At 44.7% G+C, this 16,959-nt stretch overlaps 1 protein-coding gene across 4 annotated transcripts in view; it reads left to right on the top strand.

Moving 5' to 3' along the window:
- LOC137323451 (transmembrane protein 169-like) overlaps window positions 1-16,959 on the top strand; it is a 76,852-nt gene that overhangs the window by 24,747 nt on the left and 35,146 nt on the right. For 2 of the 4 annotated variants that reach the window (XM_067986929.1, XM_067986932.1), the window contains one exon: window positions 15,855-16,012. The exons of the other annotated variants lie outside the window; for them this stretch is intronic. The gene's annotated coding sequence lies outside the window, so the exon portion shown is untranslated. The remainder of the gene's footprint in view (window positions 1-15,854; window positions 16,013-16,959) is intronic. 4 annotated transcript variants of the gene reach the window in all.

Below are 16,959 nucleotides of genomic sequence, written 5' to 3' on the forward strand. Positions count from 1 at the left end.
GGAGGAGACTGTGCTGGCTCTTTGAAAGAACTGTCCAACTCCCCCAGCTCTTGTCCCATGGCCTTGCAAAATTTTTCTCCAATTATTTATCCAATTCCCTCTTGAAAGTTATTATTGAATCTGCCCTTTCAAGCAGTGCATTCCAGATCATAACTCACTGCGTTAAAAAAAATAAAAATTATTCCCCCTCACCACCTCTGGTTCTTCTGCCAATTAAATCTGTGTCCTCTGGTTACTGACCCTCATAGCACCATAGAAAAGATACAGCACAGAACCAGGTGCCCAATCCAATCCCACCTTCCAGCACCCGGTCTGTAGCCCTGCAGCTTACCGCACTTTAGGTACAGGTACAGGTACTTTTAAAAAAGAGTTGAGGGTCCCTGCCTCTACCACCAATTCGGGCAGCGAATTCCATACACCCACCACACTCTGGGTAACAAGGTTTTTCCCCATGTCCCCTCGAATCCTTCCGCCAATCAGCTTAAATCTATGTCCTCTAGTTCTTGAACTCTCCGCTAGGGGAAACAGACCCCTCATAATTTTGTACACCTCAATCAAATCACCCCTCAGCCTCCTCTGCTCCAAGGAAAACAACCCCAGCCTATCCAATCTCTCCTCGTAGCTGCAAATTTCAAACACTGGCAACATTCTTGTAAATCTTCTCTGCACTCTCTCGAGAGCAATTACGTCCTTCCTATAATGTGACCAGAACTGTGCACAATACTCCAGCTGTGGCCTTACCAGCGTTTTATACGGTTCCATCATTACATCCCTGCTTCTGTATTCCAGTCCTCCGCTAATAACGGAGAGCATTCCGTATGCCTTCTTCACAACCTTATCTACCTGTACTGCCACTTTCAGGGACCTCACCTCCAAGGTGTCTCACTTCTTCTACCCCTCTCAATCTATTCCCGTTTACTGCGTATTCCCTTTTACTATTTGCCCTCCCTAAGTGCATTGCCTCACACTTCTCCGGGTTAAACTCCATTTGCCACTTTTCTGCCCACTCCACCAACCCATTGATATCTTGGAGTCCACAGCTATCCTCTTCACTATCAACGGCACGGCCAATTTTTATGTCGTCTGCAAATTTGCCAATCATGCCCCCGACATTCAAGTCCAAATCATTAATATATACCACAAACAGCAAGGGACCCAGCACTGAGCCCTGTGGCACACCACTGGAAACGGATTTCCATTCGCAAAGACATTCATTGACTTTTGGGAGAGATACAAAGATAAACAAAGGGTCACAAAACAGATAGTAATGGCTACAAAAAGAGTATGAAAAGAAACTTGCAAGGGATATCACAACCAACACTGAGAACTTTTATAGTTATATTAGGAAAAAGAGGGTGGTCAGGAGCAGTGTTGGCCCCTTAAAAACTGAAAGTGGGGATATTGTCATTGACAATGGGGAAATGGCAGACATGTTGAATAATTATTTTCATAGAATCATAGAAGTTTACAACATGGAAACAGGCCCTTCGGCCCAACATGTCCATGTCGCCCAGTTGTGAATGCCCCTCATTATTTTATAGACTTCTATAAGATCACCCCGAAACCTCCTACTCTCCAGGGAAAAAAGTCTCAGCCTATCCAACCTCTCCCTATAAGTCAAACCATCAAGTCCCGGTAGCATCCTAGTAAATCTTTTCTGCACTCTTTCTCGTTTTAATAATATCCTTTCTATAATAGGGTGACCAGAACTGTACACAGTATTCCAAGTGTGGCCTTACTAATTTCTTGTACAACTTCAACAAGACATCCCAACTCCTGTATTCAATGTTCTGACCAATGAAACCAAGCATGCCGAATGCCTTCTTCACCACCCTATCCACCTGTGACTCCACTTTCAAGGAGCTATGAACCTGTACTCCTTGATCTCTTTGTTCTATAACTCTCCCCAACGCCCTACCATTAACGGAGTAGGTCCTGGCCCGATTTGATCTACCAAAATGCATCACCTCACATTTATCTAAATTAAACTCCATCTGCCATTCATCGGCCCACTGGCCCAATTTATCAAGATCCCGTTGCAATCCTAGATAACCTTCTTCACTGTCCACAATGCCACCAATCTTGGTGTCATCTGCAAACTTACTAACCATGCCTCCTAAATTCTCATCCAAATCATTAATATAAATAACAAATAACAGCGGACCCAGCACTGATCCCTGAGGCACACCGCTGGTCACAGGCCTCCAGTTTGAAAAACAACCCTCCACAACCACCCTCTGTCATCTGCCGTCAGTCCAATTTTGTATCCAATTGGCTACCTCACCTTGGATCCCGTGAGATTTAACCTTATTAACAACCTACCATGCGGTACCTTGTCAACGGCTTTGCTAAAGTCCTTGTAGACCACGTCTACTGCACAGCCCTCATCTACTTGGTTACCCCTTCAAAAAACTCAATCAAATTCGTGAGACATGATTTTCCTCTCAAAACCATGCTGACTGTTCCTAATCAGTCCCTGCCTCTCCAAATGCCTGTAGATCCTGTCTCTCAGAATACCCTCTAACAACTTACCCACTACAGATGTCAGGCTCACCGGTCTGTAGTTCCCAGGCTTTTCCCTGCCGCCCTCCTTAAACAAAGGCACAACATTTGCTACCCTCCAATCTTCAGGCACCTCACCTGTAGCTGTCGATGATTTAAATATCTCTGCTAGGTGACCCGCAATTTCCTCCCTAACCTCCCATAACGTCCTGGGTAACATTTCATCAGGTCCTGGAGATTTATCTACCTTGATGCGCGTTAAGACTTCCAGCACCTCCCCCTCTGTAATATGTACACTCCTCAAGACATCACTATTTATTTCCCCATGTTCCCTACCATCCAAGCCTTTCTCAACCGTAAATACCGATGCGAAATAGTCATTTAGGATCTCACCCATCTCTAGTGGTTCCGCTCATCGATGACCTTGTTGATCCTTAAGTGGCCCTACTCTCTCCCTAGTTACTCTTTTGCCCTTTATGTATTTGTAGAAGCTCTTTGGATTCACCTTTGCCTTATCTGCCAAAGCAATCTCATATCCCCTTTTTGCCCTCCTGATTTCTCTCTTACAGTATTTACAGTAGAAAAAGGATAGCATGCCGGAAATCCCAAGAAAACTAATATTGAATTGGGGACGGGGACAAGATAAAATTAATATGTGAAACATCAGTAATGAAAAAAATAATAGCACTAAAGAGTGACAAATCCCCAGGACCAAGATGGTTTCCATCCCAGGGTTTTAAAGGAAGTAGGTGAGCACATTGCAGATGCCCTAACTATAATCTTTCAAAGTTGCCTAGATTCAGGAACCGTCCCTCGAGATTGGAAAATTGCACGTCACTCCGCTTTTTAAGAAAGGAGAGAGAGGGAAACCAGGAAATTATAGACGAGTTAGCCTAACATCTGTTGTGGGGAAAATGCTGGAGTCTATAATTAAGGATGGGGTGACTGAACACCTCAAAGTTTCAGTTAATCAGAGAGAGTCAGCATGAATTTGTGAAAGGTAGGTCGTGCCTGACAAACCTGATTGAATTTTTTGAAGAGGTGACTAAGGTAGTGGACAGGGGAATGTCAATGGATGTTATTTAAATGGACTTCCAGAAGGCATTTGATAAAGTCCCACATAAGAGACTGTTTGCTAAGATAGAAGCCCATGGAATAGAGGGGAAAAATACAGACTTGGGTAGGAAGTTGGCTGAGCAAAAGGCGACAGAGAGTAGGGATAACGGGAAGGTACTCACGTTGGCAGGATGTGACTCGTGGAGTCCCGCAGGGATCTGTCCTGGGGCCTCAATGATTCACAATATTTATTAACGACTTGGATGAAGGCATAGAAAGTCTCATATCTAAGTTTGCCGATGACACAAAGATTGGTGGCATTGTCAGCAGTGTAGATGAAAACATAAAATTACAAAGGGATATTGATAGATTAGGTGAATGGGCAAAACTGTGGCAAATGGAATTCAATGTCGGCACATGTGAGGTCATCCACTTTGGACCAAAAAAGGATAGAACAGAGTACATTCTAAATGGTAAAAAGTTAAAAAACAGTGGCTGTCCAAAGGGACTTAGGGTTTCAGGTTCTTGAATCATTGAAGTGTCACGAATAGGTGCAGAAAATAATCAATAAGGCTAATGGAATGCTGGCCTTTATATCTGGAGCACAAGGGGGCAGAAGTTATGCTGCAGCTATACAAAACCCTGGTTAGACCACACCTGGAGTACTGTGAGCAGTTCTGGGCACCGCACCTTCGGAAGGACATATTGGCCTTGGAGGGAGTGCAACGTAGGTTTACGAGAATGATACCCAGACTTGAAGGGTTAAATTACAAGGCGAGATTACACAAATTGGGGTTGTATTCTGTAGAGTTTCGAAGGTTAAGGGTGATCTGATCGAAGTTTATAAGATATCAAGGGGAATGGATAGGGTGGATAGAGAGAAACTATTTCCGCTGATTGGGGATTCTAGGAGTAGGGGACACAGTCTAAAAATTAGAGCCAGACCTTTCAGGAGTGATATTAGAAAACACTTCTACACACAAAGGGTGGTAGAAGTTTGGAACTCCTTTCCGCAAATGGCAATTGATGCTCGCTCAATTGCTAATTTTAAATCTGAGATAGATAGCTTTTTGCCAACCAAAGGTATTATGGGATATGGGCCAAAGGCAGGTATATGGAGTTAGATCACAGATCAGCCATGATCTTATCAAATGGTGGAGAGAGCTCGAGGGGCTGAATTGCCTACTCCTGTTCCTATGTTTTACCCTTTGTTTCCTGTTACTGAGCCAATTTTGGATCCAATTCGCCACATTTCGCTGTATCCCATGGGCTTTTACCTTTCTGACAAGTCTGCTATGTGGGACCTTGTCAAATGCCTTACTAAAATCCATGTTGACAACTGCACTACCCTCATCAATCCTCCTTGTCACTAAGAATCATAGAAGTTTACAACATGGAAACAGGCTCTTCGGCCCAACATGTCCATGTCGCCCAGTTTATACCACTAAGCTAGTCCCAATTGCCTGCACTTGGCCCATATCCTTCTATACCCATCTTACCCGCCTCTACTACTGCCTCTGGCAGCTAGTTCCAGACACTCACCACCCTTTTGAGTGAAAAAATTGCCCCTCTGGACCCTTTTGTATCTCTCCCCTCTCACCTTAAATCTATGCCCCCTCGTTATAGACTCCCCTACCTTTGGGAAAAGATTTTGACTATCGACCTTATCTATGCCCCTCATCATTTTATAGACTTCTATAAGATCACCCCTAAACCTCCTACTCTCCAGGGAAAAAAGTCTCAGTCGATCCAACCTCTCCCTATAAGTCAAACCACCAAGTCCCGGTAGCATCCTAGTAAATCTTTTCTGCACTCTTTCTCGTTTAATAATATCCTTTCTATAATAGGGTGACCAGAACTGTACACAGTATTCCAAGTGTGGCCTTACTAATGTCTTGTACAACTTCAACAAGACATCCCAACTCCTGTATTCAATGTTCTGACCAATGAAACCAAGCATGCCGAATGCCTTCTTCACCACCCTATCCACCTGTGACTCCACTTTCAAGGAGCTATGAACCTGTACTCCCAGATCTTTGTTCTATAACTCTCCCCAACACCCGACCATTAACGGAATAGGTCCTGTCCCGATTCGATCTCCCAAAATGCATCACCTCACATTTATCTAAATTAAACTCCATCTGCCATTCATCGGCCCACTGGCCCAATTTATCAAGATCCTGTTACAATCCTAGATAACCTTCTTCACTGTCCACAATGCCACCAATCTTGGTGTCATCTGCAAACTTACTAACCATGCCTCCTAAATTCTCATCCAAATCATTAATATAAATAACAAATAACAGCGGACCCAGCACCGATCCCTGAGGCACACCGCTGGTCACAGGCCTCCAGTTTGAAAAACAACCCTCTACAACCACCCTCTGTCTTCTGCCGTCAATCCAATTTTGTATCCAATTGGCCAACTCACCTTGGATCCCGTGAGATTTAACCTTATGTAACAACCTACCATGCGGTACCTTGTCAAAGGCTTTGCTAAAGTCCATGTAGACCACGTCGACTGCACAGCCCTCATCTACTTGGTTACCCCTTCAAAAAACTCAATCAAATTCGTGAGACATGATTTTCCTCTCAAAACCATGCTGACTGTTCCTAATCAGACCCTGCCAATCCAAATGCCTGTAGATCCTGTCTCTCAGAATACCCTCTAACAACTTACCCACGACAGATGTCAGGCTCACCGGTCTGTAGTTCCCAGGCTTTTCCCTGCCGCCCTTCTTAAACAAAGGCACAACATTTGCTACCCTCCAATCTTCAGGCACCTCACCTGTAGCTGTCGATGATTTAAATATCTCTGCTAGGGGACCCGCAATTTCCTCCCTAACCTCCCATAACGTCCTGGGTACATTTCATCAGGTCCCGGAGATTTATCTGCCTTGATGCGCGTTAAGACTTCCAGCACCTCCCTCTCTGTAATATGTACACTCTTCAAGACATCACTATTTAATTCCCCAAGTTCCCTTACATCCATGCCTTTCTTAACCGTAAATACCGATGTGAAATATTCATTCAGGATCTCACCCATCTCTTGTGGTTCTGCACATAGATGACCTTGTTGATTCATAAGAGGCCCTACTCTCTCCCTCGTTACTCTTTTGCCCTTTATGTATTTGTAGAAGCTCTTTGGATTCTCCTTTGCCTTATCTGCCAAAGCAATCTCATATCCCCTTTTTGCCCTCCTGATTTCTCTCTCAACTCTACTCCGGCAATCTCTATACTCTAAGGGATCCACTTGATCCCAGCTGTCTATGCATGTCATATGCCTCCTTCTTCTTTTTGACTCGGGCCTCAATCTCCCGAGTCATCCAAGGTTCCCTACTTCTACCAGCCTTGCCCTTCACTTTATAAGGAATGTGCTGACCCTGAACCCTGGTTAACACACTTTTGAAAGCCTCCCACTTACCGGACGTCCCTTTGCCTGCCAACAGACTCTCCCAATCAACTACTGAAAGTCCCTGTCTAATACCATCAAAATTGGCCTTTCCCCAATTTAGAATTTTAACTTTTGGGCCAGACCTATCATTCTCCATAGCTATCTTAAAACTAATGGAATTATGATCACTGGTCCCAAAGTGATCCCTCACTAACACTTCTGTCACCTGCCCTTCCTTACTTCCTCAAAGAATTCAATCAGATTTGCAAGGCATGACCTTCCCTGAACAAATCCATGCTGACTATCCCTGATTAAACCGTGCCTTTTCAAGTAACAGTTTATCCTATCTCTCAGTATTGATTCTAATAGTTTGCCCACCACTGAGGTAAGACTGACCTGCATATAATTTTTCAGCCTTTCCCTCGTACCCTTTTTAAACAATGGTACTACGTTTGCAGTCTTCCAGTTCTCTGGTACCTCCCCTGTATTTAGTGAAGATTGGAAAATGATCCTCACACCATCCACTATTTCCTCCCTGGCTTCCTTCAATAGCCTAGGAAACAATCCATCTGGCCCTGGTGACTTATCAACTTTCAAGGATTCCAGTCCCTCTGGTACTTCCTCTCTCGTAATGTTTACCTTATCCAATATTTCACACCTCTCCTCTTCAACTACTACTTCTGGATCATCCCTTTCCTTTGTGAATACGGAGACAAAATATTCATTTAAAACCCTACCCACATCCTCTGCTTCTACACACAAGTTACCCTAATCATCCCTGATAGGTCCCACCTTTTCCTTAGCTATCCTCTTGTTAATGCACTGATAAAACATCTTTGTGTTTTCTTTTAATCTTACACTTCAATGATCTTTGTACCTGAACCCCTAAGTCCCTTTGGACATCCACTGTTTTTAACTTTTTACCATTTAGAAAGTACCCTGTTCTATCCTTTTTTAATCCAAAGTGGATGACCTCGTATTTGTCTACATTGAATTCCATTTGCTACAGTTTTGCCCATTCACCTAATCTATCAATATCACTTTCTAATTTTCTGTTTTCATCTTCACTGCTTACAATGCCACCAATCTTTGTGTCATTGGCAAACTTAGATATGAGACTTTCTATGCCTTCATCTAAGTCGTTAATAAATATTGTGAATAATTGAGACCCCAAGACAGATCCCTGCGGGACTCCACTAGTCACATCCTGCCAATGTGAGTACCTTCCCATTATCCCTTCTCTGTAGCCTTTCGCTCAGCCAACTTCCTAACCAAGTCCGTACTTTTCCCTCCATTCCATGGGCTTCTATCTTAGCTAACAGTCTCTTATGTGGGACCTTATCAAATGCCTTCTGGAAGTCCATATAAATAACATCAATTGACATTCCCCTGTCCACTACTTTGACCACTAATATGGTCACCCACTGTCACTTCACCCACTTGCCTATCTTCATTTCCCAGGACTAAATCGAGAATTGCATCCCCTCTTGTTGCGCTTGTCATGTACTGGCTAAAATAGTTCTCTTGGACACTGATCAAGAATTTTGCCCCCTCTGTGCCCCTCACACTGTTTGAATCCCAATTGATGTTAAGGTAGTTGAAGTCCCCTACTATTATTGCCCTCTTATTTTTGCACTCAGAAATTTGCCTGCATATTTGTTCTTCTATCTCCCTTTCGCTATTCGGGGGTCTACAGTACACTCCTAGTAGTGTGACTGCCCCTTTTTTTTATTTCTTAGCTCAATCCATATGGCCTCGATTGATGATCCATTTAGCATATCATCCCTTCTTACAACTGTAATTAATTCTTTAACCGTTAATGCTACCCCCCCCTCCTTTTTTATCACCCACTCTATCCTGCCTGATAACACTATATCCAGGGGATATTGAGCTGCCAATTATCCCCCTCTTTGAGCCAGGTTTCTGTTGCAGCAATGATATCATGCTGCCACGTGTCTATCTGTGCCCTTAGCTCATCTGCTTTGTTTGTAAGCATTGAAGTATATAGCCTTTAACCCAGTCAAATTCCTGTGCTGCTTTTGCCTTTGAGTCGCTAACTACGTCACTAACTGCTTTTCTAATTCCTGTCTGAATTTGTCCTATCTGTACCTGCTCTTTGGTTCCCATCCCTCCTGTGCAGCTGAGTCACTCGTGGTGCCACGGTCTTGGCTCTTGCTGCATTCCCCGATAAGCCATCTCCCCCAACAATATCCAAAGCGGAATATCTGTTTGAGAAGGAGATAGCCCCAAGGGACTCCTGCTCTACCTGCCTAGTCCTTTTACTCTGCCTGGCAGTTACCCGTTTCCTTTCTTTTTTATTCGTTCATGGGATGTGGGCGTCACTGGCAAGGCCGGCATTTATTGCCCATCCCTAATTGCCCTTGAGAAGGTGGTGGTGAGCCGCCGCCTTGAACCGCTGCAGCCCATGTGGTGAAGTTTCTCCCACAGTGCTGTTGGGAAGGGAGTTCCAGGATTTTGACCCAGCAATGATAAAGAAATGGCGATTATATTTCCAAGTCGGGATGGTGTATGACTTGGAGGGGAACGTGCAGGTGGTGTTGTTCCCATGTACCTGCTGCTCTTGTCCTTCTAGGTGGAAGAGGTCACAAGTTTGGGAGGTGCTGTCGAAGAAGCCTAGGCGAGTTGCTGCAGTGCATCCTGTGGATGGTACACACTGCAGCCACAGTGCGCCGGTGGTGAAGGGAGTGAATGTTTAGGGTGGTGGAAGGGGTGCCAATCAAGCGGGCTGCTTAGTCCTGGATGGTGTCGAGCTTCTTGAGTGTTGTTGGAGCTGCACTCATCCAGGCAAGTGGAGAGTATTCCATCACACTCCTGACTTGTATCTTGTAGATGGTGGAAAGGCTTTGGGGAGTCAGGAGGTGAGTCACTCGCTGCAGAATACTCAGCCTCTGACCTGCTCTTGCGGCCACAGTATTTATATGGCTGGTCCAGTTAAGTTTCTGGTCAATGGTGACCCCCAGGATGTTGATGGTGGGGGAATTCGGCAGTGGTAATGCCGTTGAACGTCATGGGGAGGTGGTTAGACTCTCTCTTGTTGGAGATGGTCATTGCCTGGCACTTGTCTGGTGCGAATGTTACTTGCCACTTATCAGCCCAAGCCTGGATGTTGTCCAGGTCTTGCTGCATGCGGGCTCGGACTACTTCATTATTTGAGGGGTTGCAAATGGAACGGAACACTGTGCAGTCTTCATCGAACATCCCCATTTCTGACGTTATGATGGAGGGAAGGTCATTGATAAGAACATAAGAAATAGGAGCAGGAGTAGGCCAATCGGCCCCTCGAGCCTGCTCCGCCATTCAATAAGATCATGACTGATCTGATCCTAACCTCAAATCTAAATTCATGTCCAATTTCCTGCCCGCTCCCCGTAACCCCTAATTCCCTTTGCTTCTAGGAAACTGTCTATTTCTGTTTTAAATTTATTTAATGATGGAGCTTCCACAGCTTCCTTGGGCAGCAAATTCCACAGACCTACTACCCTCAGTGAAGAAGTTTCTCCTCATCTCAGTTTTGAAAGAGCAGCCCCTTATTCTAAGATTATGCCCCCGAGTTCTAGTTTCACCCATCCTTGGGAACATCCTTACCGCATCCACCTGATCAAGCCCTTTCACAATCTTATATGTTTCAATAAGATCGCCTCTCATTCTTCTGAACTCCAATGAGTAGAGTCCCAATCTACTCAACCTCTCCTCATATGTCCACCCCCTCATCCCCGGGATTAACCGAGTGAACCTTTGTACTGCCTCGAGAGCAAGTATGTCTTTTAAGTATGGACCCCAAAACTGTATGCAGTATTCCAGGTGCGGTCTCACCAATACCTTATATAACTGCAGCAATACCTCCCTGTTTTTATATTCTATCCCCCTAACAATAAACGCCAACATTCCGTTGGCCTTCTTGATCACCTGCATACTAACTTTTTGATTTTCTTGCACTAGGACCCCCAGATCCCTTTGTACTGCAGTACTTTCCAGTTTCTCGCTATTAAAATAATAACTTGCTCTCTGATTTTTTTTCCTGCCAAAGTGCATAACCTCACATTTTCCAATATTGTATTGCATCTGCCAAATCTCCGCCCACTCGCCCAGCCTGTCTATATCCCCCTGTAGGTTTTTTATGTCCTCCTCACTCTCTACTTTCCCTCCCATCTTTGTATCATCTGCAAACTTCAATATGTTACACTCAGTCCCCTCCTCCAAATTGTTAATAGATTATAAAGAGTTGGGGACCCAGCACCGACCCCTGCGGAACACCACTGGCTACTGGTTGCCAGTCCGAGAATGAACCATTTATCCCAACTCTCTGCTTCCTGTTGGATAACCAATCCTCCACCCATGCCAGAATATTACCCCCAATCCAGTGATTCTTTATCTTGAGCAATAATCTTTTATGTGGCACCTTGTCGAATGCCTTCTGGAAGTCTGAATACACTACGTCCACTGGTTCCCCTTTATCCACCCTGTACGTTATGTCCTGAAAGAACTCAAGCAAATTTGTCAGACATGACTTCCCCTTTATAAAGCCATGCTGACTTTGTCCTATTAAATTATGTTTATCCAAATGTTCCGTTACTGTCTCCTTAATAATAGACTCCAAAATTTTACCCACCACAGATGTTAGGCTAACTGGTCTATAATTTCCAGCCTTCTGCCTACTACCCTTTTTAAATAAGGGTGTTACATTAGCAGTTTTCCAATCTGCCGGGACCTTTGCCGAGTCCAGAGAATTTTGGAAAATTATTACCAAAGCATCCACAATCCCTACTGCCACTTCCCTCAAGACCCGAGGATGTCAGCCATCAGGTCCAGGGGATTTATCTGCCTTGAGTCCCATTATTTTACTGAGTACCAATTCCTTAGTGATTTTAATCGTATTTAGCTCCTTCCCCCTCCCTAGAGCCCCCTGTTTGTCCAGTGTTGGGATATTCTTAGTGTCCTCTACCGTAAAGACTGAAACAAAATATTTGTTCAGCATTTTTGCCATCTCCATGTTTCCCACCATTAATTTCCCGGTCTCATCCTCTAAGGGACCTATGTTTGCCTTAGCCACCCTTTTTCTTTTTATATAACTGTAGAAACTCTTGCTATCTGCTTTTATATTTTTTGCTAATTTATTTTCATAATCTATCTTCCCTTTCTTAATCAATCGTTTAGTTACTTTTTGCTGTCTTTTGAAGACTTCCCAATCTTCTATCCTCCCACTAAGTTTGGCTACCTTATGTCCTTGTTTTTAGTCGGATACTATCCTTAATTTCTTTACTTAGCCACAGATGGCTGTCATTTCTTTTACACCCTTTTTTCCTCAGTGGAATATATTCTTTTTGAAAGTTGTAAAATAACTCCTTAAATGAACACCACTGCTCATGTACCGTCTTACCCTTTAATCTATTTTCCCAGTCCACTTTAATCAATTCCGCTCTCATACCACCATAGTCTCCTTTATTCAAGCTCAGTACGCTTGTTTGAGAACCAACCTTCTCACCCTCTAATTGGATACGGAATATAACCATGTTATGGTCACTCATTCCAAGGGGATCCTTAACTAGGACATTATTAATTAATCCTGGCTCAATACACAGGACCAGGTCCAAGGTTGCTTGCCCCCTTGTAGGATCAGTTACATACTGCTCAATAAACTCTTCCTTAAGGCTGCCCTGCCCAATTTGATTTGTTCAGTTAATATGATAGTTAAAATCCCCCATAATTATAGCTGTTCCCTTATTACATGCCTCGACTATTTCCTGATTAATACTTCTTCCAGCAGAGTTGCAACTATTAGGAGGCCTATATACTACGCCCACTAGTGTTTTTTCCCCCTTATTATTCCTTATCTCTACCCAAACTGTTTCATTATCCTGATGCTTTGTCCCAATATCATTTCTCTGTATTACAGTGATTCCTTCCTTTATTAACATAGCCACCCCACCTCCCCTTCCTTCCTGTCCTTCCTGATTGTTAAATACCCTGGCATATTTAATTCCCAGTCGTTGTCACCCTGCAGCCATGTTTCTGTAATGGCCACAAGATCATACCTATACGTAGTTATTTGTGCCGTTAACTCATCCATTTTGTTACGAATGCTACGTGCATTCAGATAAAGAACTTTCAAATATGTTTAAATATGACACTTAGTTCCTGCTTTTTCCTTTTTTAACACTTTACCTTTTACTCCATACCTTCTGTCCCTTCCTGACACGCTTTCCTCTGTATCCCTGCTCAGGTTCCCAACCCCGTGCCACAGCTTTGATGCTGGGTTAATCGCCTTACGCCTTCTAGTTTTTATTTTATCTGTCGTGCCTAAAGTACACTTTCTTTCCGCTGCTCTACGCTTTTCCCTTTCACTTGTTCTTGAACAACTGTTTGTACTATTTGTATTGTGGATTTCCCCTGGGTCTTCCCCTCTCTTGCTGCTCTCAACTTTATTCCCTTCTGACTCCCTGCTCAGGTTCCCATCCCCCTGCCACTCTAGTCTAAACCTTCCCCAACAGCACTAGCAAACACCCCCACAAGGACATTGGTCCCAGTCCTGCTCCGGTGTAACCCGTCACGCTTGTACAGGTCCCACTTTCCCCAGAACCGGTCCCAATGTCCCAGGAATCTAAATCCCTCCCTCCTACACCATCCCTGCAGCCACGCATTCATCCTGTCCATTCTCCTGTTCCTATACTCACTAGCATGTGGTACTGGTGGTAATCCGGAGGTCACTACCTTTTGAAGTCCTGCTTTTTAAATTTATCTCCTAACTCCTTAAATTCACCTTGCAGGACCTCATCACTTTTTTTACCTATGTCGTTGGTACCAATATGGACCACGACTACTGGCTGTTCACCCTCCCCCTCCAGAATGTCCTGCAGCCCCTCCGTGACATCCTTGACCCTAGCACCAGGGAGGCAACATACCATCCTGGAGGCACGTTTGCGGCCGCAGAAACGCCTGTCTGTTCCCCTTACAATTGAATCCCCTATCACTATAGCCATGCCACTCTTCTTCCTCCCCTCCTGTGCAGCAGAGCCCCCCATGGTGCCCCGAACCTGGCTCTTGCTGCTTTCCCCTGATAAGCCATCTCCCCCAACAGTATCCAAAGCAGAATATCTGAGAGGGAGATGGCCCCAGGGGACTCCTGCTCTACCTGCCTAGTCCTTTTACTCTGCCTGGCGGTCACCCATTTCCTTTCTGCCTGCGTAATCTTTACCTGCAGTGTGACCACCTCACTAAACGTGCTATCCATGATAGTCTCAGCATCGCGGATGCTCCACAGTGAATCCACCCGCAGCTCCAGCTCCGAAAGACGGTTAGCCAGTAGATGCAGCTGGACACACTTCTTGCACACATGGTCGCCAGGGACACTGGTAGTGTCCATGACTTCCCACATAGTGCAGGAGGAGCATATCACGGGTGCGAGCTGTGCTGCCATGACTTGCCTTAGACTCTCAGGCTCTCCTCCCGCTCTCGGTCTCTTCTTTTATACTGTGCTCACCTCTCGGACTCTCCTGCCTCACCTGTGACATCGCACAGTAGTTGTCTCTTGTTGCAGGTCTGCTGCTGCTTTTATTCCCCAATCTCAGTCTTCTACTCTCAGGTCCACTGCCACTCTGGGGGAAAAAGTTAGGAAAAGCAAGGCAAAGCAGCACCTCCTTCCCCCAACTCCCACGCTTACCAAACTCTCCGTTCATACTGTGTTGTCCCCACACCGTGCTGTTGCACTGACAGGCCCCTGTATTTCTACAGTTTGTGACTCATGTGAGTCAGGCCTGCCCCACCTTCAAGTACCAGTTTAATCTAGCTAACCAATTAACTTACTACAGCAGCTCTCTCTGCTGAAGCCTGACAGAAACTTAAAAATGTAAACTTTAAAATTGAACTTAAACAGTTGATGAAGCAGCTGAAGATGGTTGGGCCTAGGACACTGCCCTGAGGAACTCCTGGGGCTGAGATAATTGGCCTCCAACAACCACTACTATCTTCCTTTGTGCTAGATATGACTCCAGCCACTGGAACGTTTTCCCCCTGATTCCCATTGACTTCAATTTTACTAGGGCTCCTTGGTGCCACACTCGGTCAAATGCTGCCTTGATGTCAAGGGCAGTCGCTCTCACCTCTGCCTGCGTAATCTTTACTTGTGGTGTGACCACCTCACTGAACGTGCTATCCACGGATGCTCCACAGTGAATCCACCCGCAGCTCCAGCTCCAAAATGCGGTTAGCCAGTAGCTGCATCTGGACACACTTCCTGCACACATGGTCGCCAGCAAATGCGTTAGCAAAACTCTTCTAAATTTATGCTGGCTGGAATGCCAATCACCTGAGTCAGCCCCAGCTGACAGTAGATTACCAGTTCTAACCAGTCACCTAATTAACTAGGTGACCAACTGCCACTTCAGGCTGCTTGTTTACCATTAACTGAAAACTGCAAGTTAAGATTAAATTTAATTCCACTGGGAACAGTTTCTCCTTTTTACTCTATCCAAACCCTTTGTTGACATAGGTAAACAAGGATTTACGTTATTAGTGTTGAATTGAAATTTTTATAGAAATGCTGACATAAAAATTCAAATATCAGTGAGAAGTTTTTTGGGACAGAGTGCAAGCGTGCATAAGATTTCAAATAGCACAAGTCAATCTGTGACTTTGCACACGGGGAGTCAAGACCAGGTGTAGTCTCTCGGTGATGGGGGAGATGGGGAGGTAATGAGCGCAAGAAGTAAAGGAATGGTATATAGAGTTTGAGCCAATAACACAAGTATACAAATATCACACCCATGAATATTTAAGATGTTAAAAATATTAAACACAGCCTAATATATAAAGGGCCGATAATACATGTTCCCCATAAAAATAAAAATGTGAAAAGGGTAATTTGCTGTATTCAAATTTTTTGTAGGTTTGGCAGATTTAGTGACTGAGAGCAGGATCGGAGTCTACAGAACTGGTCCTAAAGTGGCGAATCGATGGGCTGGCCCAGAGAATGGGCTGCAAGAGCAGCGAGGGCAGCTGGCTGGCAAGGAGCAGCATTGAAGAATGGCTCAGCAGTCAGCCAGGGTAGAAATGATGGCCAGCAACAGTCGTAAAACCGAGCATGGAGAGCAGCTTCATCCCAGGAGCAGGAGGAAACAGGCAGACGATGGAGGGGAGGGAGCAGGGGCGGGGGTGATGGAGGGGGAGATATGGGGGAAGGGAAGATGGAGGCCAACATTTCTCTGGGGAGAGGTGGGAAGAAATGTTGTCACTTGGCGTTGGTGGGGAGGCAGTGGTTTGTCATTTTGCCTCAACTGGAGGGGGAGGTTGTTGAATGCAAATTTTGCCTGGGTTTGGGGGGGGCGGTGGTGTCAGTGTGCACCTGTTCATAGTATCATAGTAGGTATAGCACAGGAGGTGGCCATTCGGCCCACCATGCCTGTACCAGCTCTTTGGGACTTATTTGGATAGTTCTTTCAATGCCCTGCTCTTCCCCATAGCCCGGTATTTTTTTTCCCTTCAGGTATTTATCCAGTTCCCTTTTGAAAGTTACTATTAAATCTGTTTCCACCAACCTTTCAGGCAGTGCGTTCCAGATCATTACAACTCATTCGTAAAAAAAAAATGTTTCTTCATGTCGCCTCTGGCTCTTTTGCCAATCACCTTAAATCTGTGCCCTCTGGTTGCAGACCCTCTGCCACTGGAAACAGTTTTTAATTTTCTCCATCAAAATCGTTCATGATTTTGAACACCTCTATCAAATCTCCCCTTAACCTTCTCTGTTCTAAAGCGAACAATCCCAGCTTCTCCAATCTCCATGTAATTGAAGTTCCTCATCCCTGGTAAATGTCTTCTGCACCCTCTTTAAGGCCTTGACATCCTTCCTAAAGTGTGGCGACAAAAATTGAACGCAATTCTCCAGCTGAGGTCTACCCAGTGTTTTATAAAAATTTCGCATAACTTCCTTGCTTTTGTACTCTGTGCTTCTATTAATAAAGCCCAGGATCCCATATGATTTTTTATCGCCTTTT

The sequence above is a fragment of the Heptranchias perlo genome, chromosome 7, assembly GCF_035084215.1.
Source record: "Heptranchias perlo isolate sHepPer1 chromosome 7, sHepPer1.hap1, whole genome shotgun sequence".
In the NCBI taxonomy this organism is placed as follows: Eukaryota; Metazoa; Chordata; class Chondrichthyes; order Hexanchiformes; family Hexanchidae; genus Heptranchias; species Heptranchias perlo.